The 9,128-nt window shown below is 46.8% G+C and overlaps 1 protein-coding gene across 3 annotated transcripts in view; it reads right to left on the bottom strand.

Moving 5' to 3' along the window:
• The window catches only part of nup98 (nucleoporin 98 and 96 precursor), a 117,768-nt gene extending 108,936 nt beyond the window's left edge, over positions 1-8,832 (bottom strand). For 2 of the 3 annotated variants that reach the window (XM_063054774.1, XM_063054772.1), the window contains exon 1: positions 8,258-8,414. The gene's annotated coding sequence lies outside the window, so the exon portion shown is untranslated. Of the gene's footprint in view, positions 1-8,257; positions 8,415-8,742 lie in introns of those variants that run through there. The other variant, XM_063054773.1, reaches the window with a different exon arrangement.
• Between the last annotated feature and the right edge of the window lie 296 nt (positions 8,833-9,128).

The following is a 9,128-nucleotide window of genomic DNA, read 5'->3' on the forward strand; positions in this document are numbered from 1 at the left end:
CAGGCCATGAACTCAGGGACTTGGGCCATATTATTTCTTATGACTATGCTTTACTGCTATAACTATATGTGCTATGTGCTGTGTGAGACTTGGTACTCTGCTTTGCACCTTGGCACTGGAGGAATGCGGCCTTGTTTGGCTGTATTCATGTGCCTGGTTAAATGACAATTACACTTGAAACGAGGGTGAGCTTCAGATTCCTGCAGTATTGGAAGCTACTGTGACAGGAGAGTGCTATTTCAAGTTTGAATGATTGTAACTCAGAGAAGGAAGAAAATCCTAATCAGTGTGTTAGGGCAGCTGAAACTGGCAGTGGGGATGGGCAATAACAAGGAGCAGTTGACAAGTCAAATAGATGCAGCGGGGAACAGGAAAGGCCAAGAATACTACAACTAGCAGTAACTCAGTTTTGGGTGAAAATAGCAAACTGACAGAAGGGGAGGAGAAAACAACATCATTTAACAAAGATCTTTCATAGATACCTGACTGGCAAGCAGCTAGAGAGTGGAACACAAAACAGACTTGCATAAAGCTGGAGGGCAGGGGCAGAATACTTCAGCAGGCAAGAATCTCAGTAGCAAAGGTAGTAGATTGATAAATAACGACGATAAAAATTTATGTGGAATTTAGTGCACTTCACTGCCTTTTCCAGTTACTCAAACACAATGCTCCAGAAAGTTTGGCAGGGTAAATGCTGAAATGTGTCTCCATTCATGGAAGAGCCTAGAACCAGAGGGTAAAACACCAATGAGTTGAACATTGAACATTTTCTACGTTGCACTGTACTACAGCGCAGTACAGGCCCTTCGCCAACCTTTTAACCACCTCCAGACCATTCTATTCTTTGATAATTCTTTACAACTGTTGAACACTTATTAAATACACATCACACCAAATTCTTTAGGCATGTAAATGTGGTGAATATAGTTAATCCTTGACCTAACTCTTCCCTCTCACATAGTCCACATCTTATCACCCTACAAGAGATTCATAAATGTCCATACCACCACCCCTGGCAGCACATTCCATGAGTCCAGCACTCTCTGCAAGACAGAAAAAACTTACCTCTGCCACCGCCCCCCCCCCAAATACTTTCTTCCAATCACCTTAAAGTTATGACCCCCGGTATTAGCCATTTCTACTCTAGGTAAAACAAAAAGTGCCCAATTAGCCAGAGGGTGGTGAACCTGTGGAATTCATTGCCATTGATGACTGTGGAGACTGTGGAATATTTGAAGCAGAGGTTGATAGGTTCATGATTAGTCAGCGTGTTAAAAGTTACGGGGAGAAGCCAGGAGCATGGGGTTGAGAGGGATAATAAATCAGCCATGATGGAATGGTGGAGCAGAGTTGATGGGCTGAATGGCCTAATTCTGCTCCTATGTCTTATAGTTTTATCTATGCCTCTTAACATCTTGTACAAATAATTGAGTTGACCTGTTTAATGTCTCCTCATAAATTCCTCCACATCTGGGATTATCCAGGTAAACCTTCCGTGAACCACCTCCCCTCTGATGAAATAATAGTTCCATAAATACAGACATTACATTGTTCACCATTCTCCAGATGTGGTCTCACAAGTATCTAGTACAGTTGCATTAAAACTGTTCTAACTTGAGCCACAATTCTTCCCCCCATTTCTGCAGTTGCTTTTCTTTTGTAAATAGGACTGGCCTTTTTGTTTCTTCCTTCCAAAATGAACTTTCACACTTTCTCACATCTCATTGTATTTGACAGCTCACCTAACCCATCAATTTGCCCGTGTGCATCCCTTTCACAGCTTGCACTTCCACCTCTGCACCATTCACTGCTCTGGCTACTTCCTTTCTCAGGGTCATATTGCAAACAGTTGCAGCTCCAGGACTCCATCCACTGGCCGCAGGTTACCAACCTGAAAACTTTCAGCCCAGCTTACTGCTTCCTACCCATTAACTAGTGTAATGAATCCTCTCCAAAGACCACGGGCATTTATCTTTCAACTTAACGATTCACCAGGCATCTTTTCAACACTTCAAGTTCAAATTCAATACATTCCCTCCCTCCACTCTGATCCAGATTCTCAGAAGTCTAAGAAATGTGTTGGAAAACCGTGAGGTGCCACTGTAGTGCAGCAGTTAGCACGACGCTATTATAGCTTGGGGGGGGTGGTGGTGGGTCAGAGTTAAATTCCAGTGCACTCTGCATGTTCTTCCCATGTATACATGGGCTTCCTCTGGTTTCCTCAGACACTACATACCAGCTGACAGGTTAATTGGTCAATGTAAGTTATCTTATGATTAGGCCAGTGATTAGATCAGTGCACAAGGGCCTGATCTGCACTGTATCTCTAATAACTAAGTAATTTCTCCCACATGAGGCTATATTGACAATGCTCGCAAAATGCTGCTACAATTATTGATTCTAGCATCATTCCAACAAGTTGGTCTACACACTGGAGAATCAGAGCCAGTGGTTCCTAGCAGGGAGCACAAAGACCACTGTTTTATTTATGATATTTTAATGGTGTGCATGAATGCTGAATTAAGATTATGAAATTTTGCAGACAATACTAAAATTTGAAGCATGGCAAACATAGGACAGAGACTAGAAATGTTAGAAGAAAGAGGAGTAGAGCACAGGAACAGGAGCTCGGCCCACAAAATCTCTGCTAACTGGGATGTCAGTTAAATTTTCCCAAGTATATCCCCCCGGTGGCGTAGTGGCATTAGGGTTGAACTTCGGGACAAAAGGTCCCGGGTTCGAATCCAGCCAGCTGGCTCCCCTGCACGCTTTCCATCCGTGCTGGGTTACAAGCTGGTGACCTCTTTGGAAACCCACCCGGCAGAAGGCAATGGCAAACCACTGCTGTAACTTGCCTCGTACACGGGTCCCCAGTACGTCAGAGAGGCGTGGAGGGAAATCGTCTGCTAACTGGAGAAACTCCGGATGGGACGTACCTTTCCTTTTTATACCCCTCCATTTTCGGCCTCTTCACACAAACCAAAATCAGGTTTAATATCACTGGCATTTATGTCAGGAAATTTGTTGTTTTGCAGTAGCAGCAGTGCAATATATTAAAACCTATAAATTACAATATTTAAAAACATACAGTGCAGAAAGAGAGCAAAGCAAGACAACAAAAAATTGAGGTGCACATGTCGATTGCCCGTTCAGAAATCTGATGGTGGCAGAGAAGAAGCCGTTCACAAATCACTGAGGCTGTGATTTCAGGCTCCTGTACCTCCACCTCGATGGACTTTAATGACAGATACTGCCCTTGTGAAGATGCTCTCGATGCCGGGGAGGCTGGTGCCTATATTGGAGCTGGCTGAGTGTACAACTTTCTGCAGCTTTGTCCGATCAGGTGCAGTGGTTCCCCCCTCCCTCCAAACCAGATGGTCTAAATGCCCCTTAAGCACTGCTATGCTATCTGTACCCATCACCTGCCCGTAGCACATTCCAGGAACCTAACACTGACTGGTTAAATACATTTGCCCCGTAAATCTTTGAACTTTATCCCCCCTCACCCTCTACTATTTGATATTCCCATATTGGGAGAAAGATGTCTATCTATGCTCCTTGTTAGATACATAGCTGCAATACTCAAGGTTCCCCACACTCATTCTAACAACTTTCGACAGGAAAACCTTCGAGAGCGCCCTGCCAGGCTGCATCGTTGCCTAGTATGGGAGCAGCAAAGCATCAGAGCACAGAGGATACAGAGGGCTCCCTTCCCCCATTGATGACATTTATCAGGAATGCTGTAATAGAACGGCCCGAAGCACTGACAAGGGTCCCCACTACCCTTCCCACAATCCCTTCGACACATTATCGCCAAGGAAGGAGGTACAGGTGCATCTCCCAGACTGGGCAATAGCTTCCGTCAGGCTGAGAGACTAATGAATACCTGCCATCACCATGGTCTCGTCACTAGGACGATAAGCTGTTTCCCTGTGCTGCACATTACATGCATGTTGAACGATACTGTATTAACTTACTAATGATAATATTTTGCTTTATGTGCTGTGTGATGTATGTATTGTGGGTGCACCGTGGTCCGGAGGAATGCTGTTGGTTGTATGCTGATAACAATAAACTTGAATTTGAATTGCCAACTTTTATGTTCATGGCAAATATAACTTATAGTAATTTAAGTAGGTCATTAGACTGTTGCCGAGAAACAAATTTCACAAAATGTTAGTGGTAATACACACGATTCTGATACCACTCTATCTAGTAGTGTAGCCACTTTCAGCGAGTTATAGACCCGCAACTAACATTCCTCCACAGATCAACGTCTGACTATTTACCATGAAACCTCCCCTTACACCTGAACTCCCAAAATGCAACTGCCCACACTTGTTCTCATTAAACTCCATCTGCCACTTCCCTGCCCACATCTCCAGCTGCTCTCTACCTTGCTGAAGCTTTCGATAACCTTTCTCACTATCCACAACACAGCCAATTTTGATGGCACCAGCTACATTTTTGCCCCAAATCACTTATACACATCCCTGTCAACTGAGGCTCCCAGAGACCCCTGTGAAACACCACTGCCCACAGACCTCCAGTCAGAATAACACCCCTCCACCACTACCCTCCGTCTCATGGCCAAACTAATTTTGAATCCACAGTGGCAAATGAAATTCAACACTGGTTCTAAGGATACATTTCGTAGGCTGCATGGTATAGATCCTGGGGATCTCTAAGAGCAGAGGGAGTTTGGTAAAACCTCTGAAGATATCAGGATGTGTTTGAAGATAGCTGGTGGGACGTCAAATACAGTAACCAACATAAAGGTTTAAAAATAATGATGAGCTTTGTCACATGTACATCAAACTAGCCAAACATACAGTGAAAGCATTTTTGCTTCCATGGACAATGTAGTCAAAGATGGCCTGGGGACAGCCCGCAGGTGTCACCATGCTTCTGACAACATAGCGTGCCCACAACTTACTAACCCCAACCCATGTGTGTCCGGAATATGGGACGAGACCAGAATACCTGGAGGAAACCGACATGAACACGGGGAAAATGTGCAAAGTCCTTACAGATAGCAGCAGGAATTGAATCCTGATATTCCGATCACTGATTCTGTAAAGTGACTGCACTAACCAAAGCTGAAAGTTCATGTGATTACTTCACCATATGACACCCTGAACCTCTACTGCTTCAGGGAAAGTAATCTTGTCCATCCAATCTGCCCTTGCAATGGCACACAAAAAGCTGGAGGAATTCAGTGGATCGGAATGGACAGTTGATGTTTCTGGTCGAGACCCTTTGTCTGGAATGAACGCAGATATGGTTACAATCCAAAATTTCGAAGGCACATTTCCTTCCATCGATGCTGCCTGATCCAATGAGTTCCTCCAGCTTTTTCTTTATGGCACCAGATTGCTGCCCCTGGGGTCTCATCCTCATGAACTTTCTATGCATGCTGCCCAGCTTACTCCCGAGTGTCTCCACGCTGTACAACCCAACCAGCCTGTGTGGTGTCACAGGTAGACGGTGGCCAAGAAGGCATTTAGCTCGTTGGCTTTCGTCATAACTCAGGGTATCGAGAATTAGAATCAGGTTTCACTTCACTGGCATATGTCGTGAAATTTGTCATTTTGCGGCAGCAGTACATGCTATACATAATACATACAATATTATTGTATAGTGTTTTATTATGTAGAACAAAACAGAATAAAAATAAAAACAAGTGAAGTGACATAGATTCTCCTTGTGCATTGAGAAATCTAATGGCAGTGGGGATGCTCTATCAGAGTTGAACCAGAGACCAGTGAGACTGCACTTGGAACATTTTTGTATTTAGTTTTGTTACCCTGGGACAGGAAGGACAGGAGCACAGAGGAGATTTACCAGGACGCTGCCAGGCCTCGAGGGCCTGAATTGGGTAGGCTAGGTCTTCATTCTTTGCAATGTAGAATACAATGCACTGCACAAGACTGGCAGCTCCAAGTCGACCTAGGGAGGCAGCTCAAGTTCCCAGAGAACATCGCAGCCACTCCGCTCCGCCTGGACATGGTGTTAATATCAGAGTCGACAAAGCAAGTGGTCCTGCTGGAAATTACTGTCCCCTGGGAAGAGCGGATTGAAGAGGCCAACGAGCACAAGAGGGCTAGATACACTGATCTTGTTGCAGAATGCTGGAGCCATGGCTCGAGAGCTCGCTGTCAGCCAGTCGAAGTTGGGTACTGAGGCTTTGCCAGCCATTCACTACAGCAGACTCTAAAACTCCTTGGAGTTAAAGGACTGCAGTGCAGAAGAGCCACCAGGAACATTCTGGTAGCTGCTGAAGAGGCCTCGCGGTGGCTGTGGATCCGGAGGGGGATCCGTGGATTAGTGCGCCACTTGGACACAAGTCAGGGGCTGATCACCCCCGGCTGGGTCGCCCGGTCGAGGTTATCTGATGATTAAAGACCCGAAACACCCTCTGGCCCCGGATTCATCACTGAAGACGTGTCCAAGTAGCACCAGAAGGTGATTCTACAACTAAGGGTAACCTTATAAATGTGTATACCGCAAGACACACAAAATGCAGAAGGAACTCAGCAGGTTAGACAGCACAGACGGAAACAAATAAACAGATGACGTTCCAGGCCGAGACCCTGCTTCAGGTCTGGAACCGAAGGGGGAAGATGCCAGAATAGAAAGGTGCGGTGGGGAGGGGAAGGATAGCTAGAAGATGATAGGTGAAGCCAGGTGGATAGCAAAGGTAAAGGGCTGGAGAGGAAGGAGTAGAGTGGAGCATCGGAGAAAGGGAAGGTGGAGGGGACCAGTGATATATAATAGGCATGGATAGGGTGAGGACATTTTTCCCAGGGAATGAGACCAAAAACTAGAGGTTACGTTTAAGGTGAGAGGTGAAAGATTTAAACAACGCTGAGAGGCAACTTCTTCATACAAAGGGTGTTGTGTATGTGGAATGAGCTGTTAGTGAAGGTGATAGAGGAAAGGCACTTGGACAGGAAAGTAAACAGGGGACCACTTCGTCAAGCACCTCGGTACCACCTGCCGTAAGTGGGACTTCCTGGGGGGGCCAAATGTTTTAATTGCAGCATCTGCAGATTTTCTCATCTGTGGTTTTAATTCCATTCCCATTCTGACCTGTCAGTCCAAGGCCTCCTCCTATGCTGAGCGCAACCCACCCTCAGAGTGGAGCAGCAACAACTCACATTCCATCTGGGTAGCCTCCAACCTGATGGCATGAACATCAATTTCTCCTTCTGGTGAACACTCCTACCTTTCTCCACTCCCCACTCTGACCTTCTCACCTGCTTAATTCTTCCCCTGGGTCCCCTCCTCCTCAATGATCCACCCTCCTCTCCTACCAGACTCCTCCCTCTCCAGCCCTTCACCCACCTGGCTTCACCCATCACCTTCCAGCTCTCCTCCTCCCCTTCCTCACACCTTTTCATTCTGGCATCTTCCCCCTTCCTCTTCAGTCCTGATGAAGAGTCTCGGCTCGAGACAGCGACTGTTCATTCAGCTCCATAGATGCTGCCTGACCTGCTGATCAGCGTTTTGTGTGTGCTGGTTTAGGTTTAGAGGGATATAAGCCAAACACTTCCTAACCAGTCGGCCAATATGGACCAGCTGGGCTGAAGAGCCAGTTTCCATGAGATACCTTATGACAAGCATCAATGAGAGGATGAAACTAAAGTTCGTGGGTTACGGTGAAAAGGGGACCCCCTTCGTCAAGGGGAACATGAGGTTCAACTTCTCCATTCACAGAGTGATGCGAGTGTGATGGATGAGGGGTTTGTTTCAACATTAACGTAAAAGTTATAAGTACGTGGATGCGGAAATAAAGAACGCTATGGTCCAGGCACAGGTTAATGGGACTAGACAGATTAATAGATCAGCACAGACTAGATGGGCCGAAGGATAGATCTAACAGACTTGGGAGCTGGTGGACGCTTCAGGAACATTGGTCCCGAGGCAAGAGATTAACCTGGAGCTCCTTCAATATGGGATCTCAGAGCAAGCTGAATGGCCTCCTCCTACGTCCAATACTTGCCGGCTGGCCGTGGGAGGGAGGTGGCGGAGCGGGGGGAAGACAGCTCCAAGGACTTCACCTTCCCCGACAGCGGGCCACTTCGGTCGGGAACAACGGGAGGAGCCAGCACGGGCGCGAGGGGCCGAGCGGTGTCACCCACCGGCTAACTCCAGGCCTCGCTCCGCTCCCCGAGGCCACGGCCTGGAAGAAGCGGCGGACTCACCCAGGCCCGAAACATCCCAAGCGCGGCTAAGCGCTTCAAGCCTCACCCACCTGCCGCTCTCCCCTGCCGCCGCACTCAGGCTTCGGATGCCGCAGGTCCCGGCTCTCGAGTCCTTTCCTCTTCACTCGCTGGCTGCTCCGCTTCGGTCACCACGCACTTTCCTATCGGCCGCGCTTCGCTCGCCTAGGCCCCAAACACAAACCACGCCCCGGCCCGCCCACATAACTGTCATCATGGCCACACCGGGAAACCATTGGGCAATTTCCTCATCGCCAATCAACAAAGCTAACACTCTATTGGCCATTCTTCAAAATCAATCATGTCACTGGCGTACCGGCGCATAATAAATGAATAGTATCATTGGTCATAAATGTGTCAATCAAATTACTCTCTAGCCGATTCGATTAAATTACCATCAGTTATTTTAAAAAGTATATTCTTCAATTTTTACTGGTTACCTAAGACATCAGTCAAAAGGAAATCCCGCCCCGACCTTGGTCACGCATTAATCATTTTCCACGTCAATCAAACTGACCCTTCTCGGCATGATTGGAAAAAAGCCTACACACTTCATTGGTGTAAATCGGTGTCAATCAACAGGAAAGCTGCGAACGTGACGGCAGCAGCGTTTCCCGCGCTCAATGGCGATTTGGCATCGGTCCGCTTTTCACCGCCTTCAGTGACGTCGCGCCCTGTCTTGTTGGTAATTAGCATCAACCAAGAGTTTCCTTTGACCCGATTGGTTAAAGTATAAGGTCACGACTGCTGATTGCTCAATTTAAACAAACCCGCCTATTACTGACAACAAATGCCAATCATGCTGACATCACATCTATTAGCCTCGCCTCTTAAATGGGCAATTCCTCAAACCGATTATAGAAAGGACGCCATTCAGCCCCTCTAGTTGATTAAATTAGATCA

The sequence above is a fragment of the Mobula hypostoma genome, chromosome 7 (genome assembly GCF_963921235.1).
Source record: "Mobula hypostoma chromosome 7, sMobHyp1.1, whole genome shotgun sequence".
Taxonomy (NCBI): domain Eukaryota; kingdom Metazoa; phylum Chordata; class Chondrichthyes; order Myliobatiformes; family Myliobatidae; genus Mobula; species Mobula hypostoma.